The sequence below is a fragment of the Vitis riparia genome, chromosome 5 (genome assembly GCF_004353265.1).
Source record: "Vitis riparia cultivar Riparia Gloire de Montpellier isolate 1030 chromosome 5, EGFV_Vit.rip_1.0, whole genome shotgun sequence".
NCBI classification, from domain to species: Eukaryota; Viridiplantae; Streptophyta; class Magnoliopsida; order Vitales; family Vitaceae; genus Vitis; species Vitis riparia.
The window spans coordinates 11,151,182-11,166,681 of NC_048435.1; the positions used below are offsets into that span (position 1 = coordinate 11,151,182).

Here is a 15,500-nt window from a genome sequence, read left to right on the forward strand (position 1 = left end):
TAAAAACACTTCCTAAAATCACACTTAAATGAATTCTAAATGATCCCAACAAATTTAACCGTGGTTATGTTGTTTAATTGGTATGGCAGGAGACAAGTTTGGAAGTAAGTTGTAAAATTTTTTAAGAAGTATATATTTTAATCCAGTGATCATTTGGGCATAAGTTAAAACCACGTCTCTAAGTTTTGTACTAGAAAGGTGAAAGAAAGAAAAAAGTAGTAGGTGTCTTGGAGTAAAAGGAAAGAATTATTAGTAAGGAACAAAAATTGCAGTCATGGGTGAGACCCACAGTAGATGGACATGAACCCACCACCTATACACCTGTCTCTCATGGCTCATCTGAAAAAAGGGGGTTAAAGAGGCTTCGCTATCAACCTCAATCACACAAAAAAGGGGGTTAAAAGAGGTCGGCCATCAGCCTCGATCACACTGAATAGTGAATACAGAGGAGAGGTAACCCCCAACAAAACTGTTTCCATTAAACTTGAATCTGAAAAGAGAAAACCCAAACCCAAACCCATGTTTGAATTCCCGTGACATCACACTATCAGAGAGAGAGAGAGAGAGAGAGAGAGGGTTGGAAAAATACAAATACTCCGCAAGAAGAATGGGAGAGAGTGGTTAGCGTATCAACCGACGGCATCACTCCCACAATGCAAAACTCCCACCAACCCCCCTTCCCCATCTCCGGCACTACCGCTGCCGTCCTCACCAAGGACAATAGGAGCTTCTACCTCATCATTGCCACCTCCTTTGTCTCTCTTTTATTCATTCTCTCTCTCTCCGCTACCTCTCCTTCTGTGCCCTCCGCCCCCGCCACCGACCCATATCTTTTTCCCACCTCCCACCACCGCCACCCCATCTTCCTCAACCCCAACCCATCTGATTCCACTCCCACTCCTCCCTCACTTGCCTACTTCATCTCCGGCTCCGCCGGCGACTCCCACAAGATCCTCCGCCTCCTCTTCGCCGCCTACCACCCCGAAATCACTACCTCCTCCACCTTGACCTCACCGCTCCTCAGTCTGATCGTGACCGCCTCGCCCTCGCTGTACAATCGGTCCCTGTTTTCCGAGCTGCCCGGAATGTTAATGTGATGGGCAAGGCCGATTTCGCCTACCGGAAAGGGTCTTCTTCGATTTCTTCGACTCTTCATGGGGCCTCCATTCTTCTACGGTTGTCGTCGTCTTGGGATTGGTTTATTAATCTCTCTGCTTCTGATTACCCGCTTGTTACCCCAGGATGGTACATGGTCTGATCCTGTTTGTAGTTTTGATGAATGGATTTTGTGTTGGTTTTCTGATCTGGGTTTTGTTGGATTTGCAGATCTTCTCCACATTTTATCATTTGTACCTAGAGACCTCAATTTTGTGAATCACACCAGTTACATTGGCTGGAAAGAGTATGCAAATTGGTCTTTTGGATTGAGAGTATCTTTGCTTTTCTTTGGTACTGTAATTTGATGGATGTATGTGCTTGGTGTTGTAGATCTCGGAAATTGAAGCCGATTATCGTTGATCCAGGGCTCTATCTTACACAGAAAACTGAGATATTTTATGCTACTCAGAAGCGGGGACTGCCTAATTCTTTTCAGTTGTTCACAGGTGAGCCCTAGCGTTCTTCTATGTCATGGGCTTTATGACCATAATTCTTATGTGAATATCAATTGCCCATGAGCTGCTTTGAGTTCTAAAGGCATACATTACAGTCTAAAGTCATGGAAGCAATTATGAGACGAATGAATGACAACTACTGGGCAAAGAAATTTGGGTGCATATGAAAATTATATCTTGGTATTTGGCATAAATTTCCTAGTTTACTATTTATCATAATTTTGGAAGTATAGTTTAGGGACTGGAAATTTTATAATCTACTTTTACTTATTGACCCCAAGATATGACATTGGCACTGAGATGTTGTAATGGTGTGAGATGGGCCTTCAAAAAGGGATTTTTCAGAATGACATGTGGAACTTCTTGCAGTGGTTTATGGGTTGTAGAGTTATATAATTAGGTCAGATTTCAGCAGTCCTTTTGCTTGTTTCTGATAAGAGCCATCCATAATAGATCATACTATTCACTGGTTTGGTTAACTAATTAATTATTCTAAAATTTTATAATATTTGGAGCAGGGAACTCTTGAGTGCACTCATTTTCCTAAAACAATTAGTCTTGAGTATCCATTTTTGGCTTTGCATCCCAGTGACTGGCAGTAGCCAAAGATAAAATTCTAAATTGAAGCAGCTTGTTTAGTGAGGTGTGGAAGTTCAGACAAAAGGCTTGCAGGGAACAAAAGAGGGAATCTGCCTTTGGAACACTACAAGGGTCCTAAGGAGATGACGTGATAACAAAAGTGAGGTATCCATTGATTATGGTGCATGCTTAGGATGATGTTTTGATGGTTTTCTAAAGAATTAGTGATGCTGGGGCTGGGGTGATGGTAAGGTGGTCACAATGATGAAAAGGTCAAATGGCTGTAGTGTAGGGTTGACTAATAATCACCCTGATGAGGTTGAGAGTGGGTGAAGGAGGTGATGGTAGGTTACCATTCAGGTAGGTATTGATGTGATGGGATAGCAGAATCCAAATGAAAATGGAGTAATGACATTGATTAGTTGGTTCATTTTATAGGGAAAATTTGTTGGTGATGTTGGGGCTGAGTTAAGGTGAGTTGTTACTTGTTAGAGAGTAACTGGTAGTTGGTGGTGCTGGCTTGGGAATGGGTTACAGCTTAGGTGGAACACAAAGTCGAAAGAGTCCAAGAGTCCATGAGTCCAATATTTGGTGGAATGTCTTTGTCACTTGCAGCTTAAGGAGCATTTGAGGACTGGTGGTTCCAGTTTAGATCCATTCACTATTTGGGTATTCAGAGTGAGTATTGGCTGGTTGTGTGAAGAAGGTGATGGTAATTCATCATGTATGTATTGGTGGTGATGTGATAGTAAAATCTAAGTGGGAGTGGAGTAATGATAATTGATGGTATGTTTAGGTGGTTTGATTGACAGGGAAAAGTTGATGGTGATGGTGAATTAGGGTATTAGCTGTTAAAAGAGTTGGTAAGTTGGTGGTGACCGAGGTGTTGGCTAAAAAATGGGGGAGCCATGGTGAACACAACGTCAAAAGTGAGCATGAGTTTGATTTAGGTGAAACATTTTCTTCTGTGGGAGTTTCAGGAGGACCTAAGAACTGATGGTTCCAGTTTAGAGGCATTGGGTGTTTGGACTTAGCAGTGACAAGTATAACAACCAGTGCATAGAAAGGAAAGGAAAAGAGATGGAGAAATCAAATGGGAGTCACACCACCCAAATGAGATCTCACCATTTCAGTAGAAAAATTCAATGTGGGATCCGCCATTTGATGCCTTGATGAGTTTCATGTAATTGGTCAACTGTGTGGAAGATGATCCAAATTAAATAATTTTGATTTGAAAATTGCTATTTTTTGTCAGGTCTTTGAATAGTAATGAATGTTATAAGGAGAAAAATATAAAAGAAGAATATGTAAAATCTGGTGGTCCAAAATTATTTGTAGTGTTTGGTAAAACTTGATACTTAAAGTGACTTTTAAGTTAAATTATGCTTAAGTTATTAAGTTGTATTAAGTTATTAAATTAATTTACCAAAGTCATTTTTAACTTTAAGTTACTTTATCAAACATACTTAATATGTTTAATAACTTAAATTAAGCCATTAAGTCATATTAAGTCAATAGATTGATTTATCAAACACCCTCTTAATCTCTTGTGAATTTCACTTTTGATAAATCAAAATAAAGGTTTCAAGTTATGTTATTCACCCTCCTCCCTAGTTATTGGCTTCAATTTTCCCATCAGAAAAAGGAGTCAACCTTCACAGCACAATTGGTCCTCTCTCATCTTACCATGAATGACAGTGTTCTTTCTACTAGTCTGAACCACCATCCCACTCGATGTTATGCTCTTCACTCAAAATTGCCGTTGCACCATACCACTCTTTGATTGGTGCTGATAATCCTAAAAGGGATGGGGATAAGCTTGTTTCTCTGCTGGCTCAAGCTGTTGCCAGTCAAGCACTGGATGGGGAAAGGTCACTCAAGATTGGCAATGGTTGGTTGGGATCCAACAATCTCTTCAAGAGCCAAATTTCTGCTACTAGAATTTAGAAGAAAGAAGCAAGGCTCTGTTTAACATTGATAAGAGGGACAATTCTCAATTTTAGCATCTTAGTCAATGTTGGGGCCTAGAATTTGAAAGTTTTAAATGAGAAACCAAGTTCCAGGTTTTTGACAACTAAAATTTCTTATTTTACACTTTTGAAATCTACTGTTATAAATAAGAGAAGAAGCACATGGTAAGTTCCATGGACACTTCAAAGCATGCAAAGTACTTATGGTGGACATGGGCATGGACATGCCATGACATGGATCTTGTTCCATGATATGTATCCCAATATTATCCCAATTTGTACCCAGCTCATGTGTTCAACAAAGAAAAAGAACAAATTCCTAGTTCATTGTAGGATATTCTATTTTATAAAGGAAATTCCATTTGGCCTAGATTATAGAATGTGAAAATAGGTATTGGTTTGTTTAGTTGTATCCTCATGTGTTAAGGTTTGGGGGTTAAGCAAGTGTGACTCCTAAGACACAGCACCGGACAATTTGTATGCAGTTCCTTGTAACAGAGAGAATATATGTTCTGTTGCTTGATGAGGTTGAAATGATTCAGACTGTTTGAGAGGGAAAAAGGAATATTACAATCTGAATTGCATGAGTGGTGATCTAGAAGCATCAGGTTGAACTAGAGGTTATTCATATGACAATCATCTGAACCAAGAAGCCTACGATTGGAATCTGCAAATAACCTGAGTCACAGTTATGTGTATTTAAATAGTGCTTTCACCGCTAACTTGTCTTTGAAAGGAAGCAGATAGAACTTTTCTTTTCAGTTGCTTGCCTTATTTTTAAGGAAAGAAGTGGAGCAGTCTTGATTTTTTCATAACCCGAGTTTCTGGGGCTTCTATGAAAAAACAAGAGACTCTACATTTAGGAAAAGAAATAGTGCATATTTTGTATGAAATCTGGTTTTGCCACTTATTTCCCTCTTCTCTTTATTATTGAAGTCACAGGGATTTAAACTTGTCTTTAGCTCACTACTGTGTGATGTCTGTAAGAAATTTTTTACTTTCTTTTTGCAAGGTTTAGTAGATACATGTTAAGAGACACGGCTTTAGGTAGGGCGCAACTTCATGTGTTAGCTCGAAAAAAAGTAATGGCTAGATCAACCTTTCTTATTCCCCCAATTTTGGTGTAGTCCAAATCTTAAGCATCCATCAGTTATTGGAAAAACTATTGAAGGAAAATGCTCAAAAAATAAAAAATAGATGCCTTTGTCAAGTAACTTTCCTTTCCCTTGTGGTTTCCAAGAGCCAAATAGAAGGGATTGACTATGCCTATTCATGATATTTAGTAATCATGGTCACTTCTATGAGTGAAAGTAACATATTGGTTCCAACTATGGAAAGTATTTACTGCCAGATATCTTTTGGATCCTTCTCCATGTAGCTGATAAAACACTATATTCAATTGTGGGAAATGTTACTGCCAGATATATTGTCAACTTAATGATTTTTCCCCCCTGAGTTTTCTCATCAACCATTCAAATGGGAGGAGTGTCAAACTTACATCTATATCTTTTTATGGTACAGGTTCATCTTCAGCTATTTTGAATCGTGCTTTTATTGAGTTCTGCATTGTGGGCACTGACAACCTGCCAAGGACTCTACTTATGTACTTAGCTAACACGCCTTCATCCCTACCCAATTATTTCCCAACCATTCTTTGTAATTCCCGGCAATTCAACAAGACTATTGTAAACCATAATCTACAGTATGCTTCCTTTGACAAGCCTGCCAAAGAGGAGCCCCGCAGACTTGGTTCCAAAGACTTTGATGACATGATTCAGAGTGGAGCAGCCTTTGCCACACAGTTCCGATTGAATGATGTTGCCCTAGACCGCATTGACCAAGAGATTCTTGGACGTAGTCCTGGAAAAATTTTGCCTGGGGGATGGTGTTTAGGTGAGGCTGGGAATGACACATGTTCAGTTTGGGGAGATGCAGATGTTTTGAGGCCTGGCCCAGGGGCAAAAAGACTTGAAAAACGTATTGCCGAGCTGCTCTCAGATGGAGCATTTCAGGCTCATCAATGTATTGTTGAGTGATTGAGCACTTCAACCCCCACATAGGAGAAAGAAAGGAAGAGGAACCGGCATTTAGAAATTTTGTAATAGATCCACTTCAATTTTCCCATTCTTTTAGGGTTGAATATTGTAGCACACTGCAATTGAAATTGTTGTAAATTGAATTTAAAAAAGAAAAAGAAAAAAAAAAGGCATGTATTAGAGCTAACCAGAGCGCATTTTGAGATGGTATTGTGTAAACGATCCTTGTTAATCTGTTGAGGATGATTGTTTTTGTTTCCCTCGTCTTTGCTTTGCGCTGTTCCTTTAGTTTCTTACGGTTCAAAGACATGCATTTTTGGATGGACCAACAAAGCCTGAGCTGCAGATTGTATGTTTTCAGCAGCTCGTGTTTTTGTTTTTGGTTTTTCTCTTGTTTAAGATTCCACTAAAACAAAGCCTTCCAGCATATTTCAGCTGCCCTTTTAAGCCTAGCCTTGGACGTTTACAATTATTTTGGCCCTGTTGAGGATTGATTTTAGGTTTCTCAAAATTATGGTGGTTTGGTCATATTTTCTAAAACTATTTTTAAGTTAAAGAATAAAAAATAGTTTTTAAAAATAAGTTTTAAAAATATATGGTTAAATGGGACCATGTTTTCTTTTTATTTTTCAAAAATGATGAAAACAACTTCTATTTGTTCTTTAAAAATTGTTCTCTATTTTACTTTATTTTTAAAAATTATGTTTAGAGAACAATAACTAATAAAAACGATTTTTTTTATTTTTAAATATAAAAAACTATTTTTAAATTATATGACCAAACGGACTCTTACTTTTACAATAGTTTTTCAAAGTTGCTTGATAAATAAATAAATAAAAATGTAATTCTGGTTTTGGGAAGCAAGGAAATGTATTATGGGTAGGATCTTTTATTTTAAATTACATATTGTATCTTTTAAATGATTTTGTTAGGTTTATATATATATATATATATTCCTATTTCATCCTATTTACAATCTTGTCTCTTGGTATTTATTTTTTATATTTATACTTGTCATTCTAAAATCTAAAAAAAAAAAACATTTTCATAAATATGCTTATTTGAATTGAGTTAAAATTAAAATGAAAAATTTTAAGTAATATGATAATTTAATTAATTAAAAATTAATTTTTGCATAAAAATTGTTTAAATTGCTAATATTTTATAGTAATTTAATAATCTAATTTACCAAAAACTTCACAACATGTAAATTGTAATTGCAAGCTCATGATTTGCGTAGTTTTGTTGATTAAATGAAACAAATAAGTGTTCACAAATTTTTAAAAATTTATGTAGATATCTTATTAGACTAAAGTTTGGTTAATTTTGGTTTTGACAAGTATAAAATGAGGTTTAAAGTTAATGATTTTATTCTAAATGTGATTAGGCAACAAATTTTCAAAACATGCAATCAAGAAGTAGAAACCTTCAAAGAGATAATGTTCAAAGTTAATTTTGCTAGAATATCTTTGTATAAGTTTGTATTGTATTATATTTTTATGGAATGCTTAAAATCATTGAAGTAACTAAATCAATTTTATTCTTTTATAAATCAGATGAAGAATTGTTCTAAATAAAAACCATATGTTATATGTGTTATTTATAGTTTAAGTGGTTTTCAAAATGATAAGAAGTTTATTTAAGTGGGTTTCCCTAAAGATTATGTGCTAAAGATACAAAAACTATAAAACTTGTGAATTTAAAAGCTAATTAATTAAGAAAATCACCCAAGAGGGGGTGAATTGGGTTTTTGAAAACTTTTACAAGCTTAATTTCAACAAATTATAGAGTAATAAATATAAGATATAAGGGACAGAGAAATCAAACATGAGATTTATAGTGGTTTACACTCATTGCCTACATCACTCTCCTCAAGCTCCAATCAAGTGAGGGTTCCACTAAATTGAAGCTTCAATTGAGTCTCGAAGTCCTTATAATTGGATTTTCGACTCCAATGTGCACTACAACTTCTTCAAGTATTAGCTCAACTTAAAGCACTTCACCAAATGAGAGTTTAATGATAACTCAAACCTAGCACAATGAAAGTACAAATACAAGGAAATTTAGGATGGATTAATGGATGTACTAGAAATGATTTGCAAGTGATGGTTTAATGCACCAAAAGAAGAAAGAGAGATTTGATGGCAAGAAATAGGTGGTTGAAGAGTTAAATACAAGTATTCTCTATGCAATAATTGAATGTAGAGTTCTCAATTTGTAGGTTTCTACCATCGGGCACCAAAAAGGACTCTAATTGGCATTTCTCGATTAAGCTTCGACTTGATCAATTGACTAGTCGTTAGACATTAAATGCATGACAGATGACCATTAGGGCTTGATCGGACCTTGATTGAGAAGAGGTATCCCTCGATCATGAAAGGGTTCCACTTAACCGAGAAAACAACTTTTTTGGAAAAGAGAAAAAGTTGGTACACCCTTTGATTGATCCTTGACTGAGAAAGGATAATTGGTTTGATTGCTCCGATTAGGCCTACCCTTGATCAATTGGTCATTTTCAACTAAAAACCTATCTTTTTCAAGTCCCTTTTTTTTTCTAATACTTAGACAAGGTCTTTAGGTACCTTAGTAGATCAGGTTTAAATAATTTTGCCTAAGGTTCAAGTAAGAATACTCAGGTTTTAATAAAATTTTAACTTTAATGCATAAACTGAGTATGAAGTGATGCATGATTTAATATAAAAATCCTAGATGCTCCCAAATATTCACCTTACAAAGGATTCCTAGGCTTGATCAGTCTTCATACACACTTGAACTTGCACTATTTTGATCATTTGATGATTATCTTGACTTTCCATTCAAATTTCTCAAATAAAACCTTAAAACTCATATTGATTTTAGGTCATTAGCAAACTAACTATGATTTGTTATCATCAAAATGTGCTTAAGAGAAGCCTTGGGCTAACAAAAACTTATTTTTCTATTTTTTTTAAATGAGTTGTGGACCTCGCATTTCACACGATGTGTTCCCACTCGATGACAAAACTCTTTTTTTATTTATTTAATGAAAATTTGATTTTTAGAAAAAGACTCGGAGCTGCCACTTATTTTTGTTTTATTTTTAAAGGGAAAAAATAAGAAAAAAAACCCTAAGTATGACTCCTTATTTGGAAAAGCAAGTCTATGAAAAACCGAGTCATGTCCAAAGGTCAAGTTACTTATTGGGAAGGTACAATAAAAAGACCGAAAGCACCCCTTTAAGTCCCTAAAAATGAGTCTCTACTAAATAAGGTGAGGGAAACATGACAATTAATTAGGAAATTAATGTTTACCCACAATGACCATAAGTCAAAAGCAAGTCATGATAATGAATAAATAAACAAAGTGAGAGTGAGAGCATACTTTGGCAGCAGGTAATAAAACGCTATCATGGAAACAAGGTTAACTCAAGTATAAAATTATCATATGCATATCAAAGAGTAAGTCAAAGATCAAGCAATATTCATTAAGTATAGCAGTTGACAATCAGAAGAGAAAACTTATATGTAGGGCCTCCACCAAAACCCAATTTATCTTAAATGAATTAGTTTCACAACTTCCATTATTTTGGAATTATGAAAAATTCATTCTTGCTGGTTTAAAATCAAGGAAAACGAAAAATTATTTTAAAAACGAAAAATTATTTTAAAATCAAAGAAAATTTGAGAAAAGTGCTTACCTGGAAGGAAATATAGCAAGTTTATTTAAAAACGAGATTTTTAGCGACTTAAAACCCTAATGAAGGATGGAAAGTGGTAGGATTAAAACAAAAATTTGAAAACTGGAGTGGAATTAAAACTATTTGAAAGAAAACTAGAGTTTTGAAATTTATTTGAAAATTGAAGTCTCGAAAAATAAATTTAAAAATTAAAATTTTGAAAAAATTATCTGAAAATGGGAATTCTGAAAATTAAATTAGAAAATTTGAATTTTGAAAAATTATTTGAAAATGAGAGTTTTGAAAATTAAATTTGAGAATAGGAAATTTTGAAAATTATTTGAAGATAGAAGTTTTGGAAATTAAATTTGGAAATTGGAATTTTGGAAAATTAAACTTTGATATCAAAATATGAAGAATTAAAAGAAAGATGAAATGTGGTGGTGGGATTACCTGCCAAAGGTGGCCATGCATGGCCACATAGGAGTGGAATGGGTCCTATGACTGGGGACATATCTCATTACGACTTTCTTTTTCTTGAATGTGTAATTAACGTACTTCACTAAAAGTTGTTAAAATGGTCCCTTGAAGGTTTCTCCAATCACACGCCAACTTGCTTCTCGCACACGTCTCATCAGTACTTTTCCCATCAAATTCCTCTCTTCAATATCTTCTCAATATTTTCTACCATAACGGTTCGTATCTCACCAATTTCACCTATGACACGATTGAGAGTATCTGCACTCGGATTACTAGAGAAGAATTCCATTTGCAGATGTAAAACCCTTGAAGATTCATCATTCAATGCATATGCAGGAGCATAGTAGGCCATTTTCGCATGGTTCTTCATGAACCTCATCTGAATATCTTCAAGGTATGAAAATGGGATTCGCCTTCCGAAAGTGTTGTTAGCCATGCAAAGGAACGCGAGTCCATCGATTCTGAGTATGTGAAATGGGTAGCGATCTTGCGAGAAACAGAGTTTGGAATTGGCCTCGGCAGTCAACTTCTCAAGAATCCAACAAGCGATGACACAAGTGTTGCTGGAGACGACCTTGAACTCAGGAAGCATCATGGTTCATTTGGCCACTACCGCATGGAAAATCATCATGATCGAAGTGACCTGTGCACCGGTGTCTTCATCCTTAACGACGAAGACATCTTCATTTTTGGACATCGACACCGCGCCATCTTCACTATCACAATTGGAACTTGAATTTGAATCCAAATTCGAAGACGTGGATGGACGTTTCTGATCCCTCTACATCCTCCGAAAGTGCTCCAATTCCTGACGAACCAATCTCTTTTCGATCTCATTAATTTTCTTAGGCCTCTTGCGAGCTCGGGCGCTGTCACTAAACTCTTGGTTGTCATCATCGAGATTTAAGGTCAAGGGTTCGTTCTTCTTTTTTTCTTGGTGTTGTGGTGGGGTTGCCGTGGAGGGCAAGCACATTTTAGATGCCATTGGACTTGATGACGCTGAGAGCATGGTGGATTTTCTCCACAGGTATGTTGGTGCAAGTGAGATGCGTCATTGTCTCCATGTAGATCACGTTCTGCATCTTGTTGGCAATGATTTCAGCACGGTCGCATTGCCATACTCTAGGGCAGGAGTAGGTGATTCCAAGATCGATTCTGATGGCTGGGAGAAGGGCATCAGAAATATGTTTTTCCAAGGTGTTGAGTTTTGGATGAGTTACGTGGAGGTTGCATGCACATGAGAAAATAATGGGAATGGACTCGTGGGTGATGAATGGTGAGGGTGGCAGGTTGGGCAAGTGTGTGAGGGAATTCGTTTGAAATCCAGGTGTGAGGAGTATGAAAAATGAGGATATGAATGGTGTAGGAATGAGATGGGAATTATTAATGGGATAAGTGGTGGGAGGTAGTGAGAGAAGTGGGTTTAATGGGTATTGAAAAGTGGAGGTATGGACATGGTGATGAAATCGGCTGTTGGCAGTGTAGAGAGAAGCGCTTGGAATTGAAACAACATCTCCGAACCTGAAGACAACTTCGATGTGGTATGTGAGGAAGAAAATTGTTGCTTGGCTTGGGCTGCCTTTCTCCATTTTCTATATTTCACTTTTGGCATGGCCTACATGTCCACTAGTTGTAGCTGAATGCTAGAAAATGATGGGTGGAGGTGAAAAGCTCGAGTGAGAGAGTGGCAACGATGGAAAGAGAAATGGGTTGATGGGAAATGGTAGCTTTGTTACTGCCATGTGAAATGGGGAGAGAGCCAAAATGGAGTTCAAATGGGTTTCAAATGGAAATCTTGTAAGCATTTCATATATGATCTCAAAACAGGGCCAAGGAAATAGATTAGAAATCAAGCATAAAAATGCATGTAAACAAACTCAAATCCAACAAGAATATGCAAAAGTTTCCAATGCTCATATTCATGCACCAAAATAGAATCCTAGTATGCACAAAGAAAATAATGGAACCATGTGAAAAAGAAAGAACAGGTAGGTTATAGAAAACATACATGTGCTACTCCTTTCTTGCAGCTCTCTCTTATAGTTTTGTTCACTCCTTCTCCGTTCTCAACCCCTCTCTCAATATGCTACACGTTTTTCTTCCAAAAAAACCCTACTGAAAAACCTTATCCCTCATACTTTGTTTTCGCTCCCGAAATCTTTTTTTTTTTTTTTCAGTTCCCTCCTCTTTCCGTTTTTTCCAACTCCCCCCCATAAAAAAAGTCATCCGTTCCCTTTTCAGTCCAGTTTCCGCCCACTTTTATGCTCACCCCACTGCTTCTCTACTCCTTGCTCAAAGATGCCTCCATCCTTAACCACCACCATGGCAAAGTGGTGGTGTCCTTGGCCATGCGTCCATGCATGCAGCTCTTAGCACTTGAAGAAGCCAGCCCTCCACTCCTCCAAGATGTCGCTAGCTCTCCTAGGGTGATATGAAAATAGTGCTTCAAAAATAACAAAAAAAAAAAAAAAAAACTAGACCAAAATGAGGGTCTACAAATATGCCCCTCTTTAGTATAGATCACTAGTGTAATGAATAGATCACAAATACGTGAGAAATGAATGGAATGAAGTGAATTGTACCAAAGAATAGAAAAGATCTTGAATTTTGGTCTAAACACATAACGTGATAAGCTCAAGATTAAAGGCACATAATAGGGAGGTAAGACTCTAGACAAAGAAATGGACTATGCGATGAGTGTATATGCAATGAACAACACTAGACCATGATACAATGAATGACTCAATGATAAGCAAGATAAGGAATGATCAATCTTCAGAAAGAATGAACTCGAAGAAAGAGATGTGACTCAAAATTGAACAAAACTCAATTAGAGAGGCGTGACTCGAAGATGAACAAGAGTAAACTCAACTGACAAAACAATGACCGATTGATATAGGTACGATCCCAAAAACTGAACTGATATGGAAATGAACGATCAATATAAGTACGGTCCCGAAACTCAAGCTGAACTGAGCTGATAGGAAGATGATCGATCGATATAGGTGCGGTTCTAAAACTCAAACTGAACTAACAAGATGAATGATTGATTGATATAGGTGTAGTCCCAAAAATTGAAATCTAACACAAGATGATAGAAAGATGGCTGATCGATATGGGTGCGGCCCTAAGAACTCAAACTGACATGACAATGACCGATCGATATAGGTGTGGTCCCAAAAAATAAACCTCATACTGACAAGAAAAATGACTGATCGATATAGGTGTGACCCCGAAAAACTCAAACTAAACTGATAAGATAAATGACCCATCGATAGAGGTGTGGTCCCAACTTGAATTGAACACAAACTGATAGGAAAATGACCAATCGATACAGGTGCGGTCCCAAAAACTAAACTAACATGGAAATAACCCATCAATATAGGTACGGTCCCAAAAACTGAACTGACAAGATGAATGACAGATCGATATGTGTACGGTTTTGAAAACTGAATTGACAAGATGAATGACCAATTGATATAGGTGTGGTTCCAAAAATTGAACTAACAAAATGAATGACAGATCGATACAGGTACGGTCCCGAAAAACCTCAAACTAAACTCAAACTAACATGGACAATGATCGATAGATATAGGTGCGGTCCCTAAAACTCAAACTGAACTGACAAGTTGAATGACCGATCGATATAGGTGCGGGCCCAACTCGAATTGAACACAAACTAATAGGAAGATGGTAGATCAATATAAGTACGACCCCAAAAATTGAACTGACAATATGAATGACCGATCGATATAGGTGCGGTCCCAACTCGAATTGAACACAAATTGACAGGAAGATGACCGATCGATATAGGTGCGACCTCGAAAACTGAACTGACAAGATGAATGACTGATCAATATAGTTGCAGTCCTAACTTGAACTAAACACAAACTACTAGGAAGATGACCGATTGATATAGGGGCCCTAAAAACCCAAACTCAAACTGACAAGACGATGAACAATTGATATAGGTGAGATCCCAACTTGAATTGAACACAAACTGATAGGAAGATGACCAATCGATATAGGTGCGTCCCCGAAAACTAAACTGAACATAAGGTGAATGACCAATCGATATAGGTGCGGTCCCAAAAACTGAAATTAACTAACACGAAAATGACCAATCGATATAAGTGTGACCCCAAACTCTAACTGAACTAACAAGATGAATGACGGATCGATATAAGTGCGGTCCCAACTTGAACTGAACACAAACTGATAGGAAAATGACCGATTGATATAGGTGTGGCCCCAAAAATCAAAACTCAAACTGAAAAGACGATGATCGATCGATATAGGTGCGGTCCCGAAAAACTCGTACTGAACTAACACAATGATGATCTAATCTAGTGGCTCAAAACCAAAGGATAAATAAGATAACAATGCAAGCAAACTTGGTAGGAGGAGATATGCCCTAGTATGACAACTCATAAGGATCACCAACTAGGTCAAAAGATAATGAAGCCTATGAAAGGTCCAATGATCCCAAGGAAGGAGGGTATGCCCCAATACGCAACTCGCATGGGTCAACAATTAGATCAAAAAGTGAATGAAAGTCTGTTGCAAGGTATGGTGCTCTCAAAGAATGGGGTATGCCCCAGCATGTAACGGTGAACAAATTGAGATACAAAATGTCTCAAAACTACTATGCTCTAAAATATGCTTATCCATCATGTAATGAAAACATCCAACCTCAAATAGGTAATGCCAAACAAGACCATGTATCGTGATACCATGCTGACAAAATAAAACTAACTGATGAATAAAAACAATGATGACCAATGTTCAAAATTCAAAGAGCAAGCAAATCAACACTCAACATGCCAACTGTCAAAAGGAAAGCATCATCAGTAATAAATCAACAATTTTTCAGGCCTTGCCATCATGGAAGATGTTGAACCTAAAGTCCAAAAGATGTATGAAAGTGCAATCAAAGAAATCGAGAACTGATATACATTTTCTCCGAATCGAGAAAGAGGTGTGAGGTCATGCGTCATGGTGAGATGTGTGGGATAAAAGAAGGATCAAGCTCTGGTAAGATAGAAAACATGAAAGTATCAAAGGTGAAATGTCTAAGTACGGAATGGAAAATATGTAGGTATCCGAGATCATCCAAGTATACCGAGAAGATTAAACCCAAGGTGTCAATAGCTCAATAATCAATCAA

At 36.9% G+C, this 15,500-nt stretch overlaps 1 pseudogene; it reads left to right on the forward strand.

Moving 5' to 3' along the window:
• The first annotated feature begins 412 nt into the window (after positions 1 to 412).
• LOC117915474 lies at positions 413 to 6,459 on the forward strand (annotated as a pseudogene).
• The last annotated feature ends 9,041 nt before the right edge of the window (positions 6,460 to 15,500 follow it).